Source organism: Salvelinus sp. IW2-2015, linkage group LG4p (assembly GCF_002910315.2).
Source record: "Salvelinus sp. IW2-2015 linkage group LG4p, ASM291031v2, whole genome shotgun sequence".
Lineage (NCBI taxonomy): Eukaryota > Metazoa > Chordata > Actinopteri > Salmoniformes > Salmonidae > Salvelinus > Salvelinus sp. IW2-2015.
The window spans coordinates 4,719,081-4,719,510 of record NC_036841.1 but is presented as its reverse complement, the minus strand read 5'-3'; positions in this window follow the sequence as shown (position 1 = coordinate 4,719,510).

Sequence of the window (430 nt, the reverse complement as noted above, 5' to 3'; positions counted from 1 at the left end):
TGCCCACCCCAACTCACGCCCTGACCAACCAAAATAGAGACATAAAAACGATCTCTAAGGGCAGGGCGTGACACCAGGATAGAAGAGGTCTACAATAACTATACTCATTATACACTTACACTCATCTGCCCAACGACAATCAGGGGTTCACAAAGAACTCTCTCTCTCAACCAAACTTGAGGCAATGAAAAATACCATTATCAATGTATCTTGCTCATGTGAAAACGGATAGACACTCTCTCTCACTGTTCACAAAGATACAATCAGTTTACAAAAACAATATCTACACTACCACCTAAGGCTGAAGCTACTCCATGAAAACACTTCCATCACCTGCCTGTCAGAAAGTGTTGTAGTATACAGTCACAACATGCTGCGTTACTTTGTTCGGCTGAACTGATGTAACTGCAATGCTGATTTGTGGTTTGAT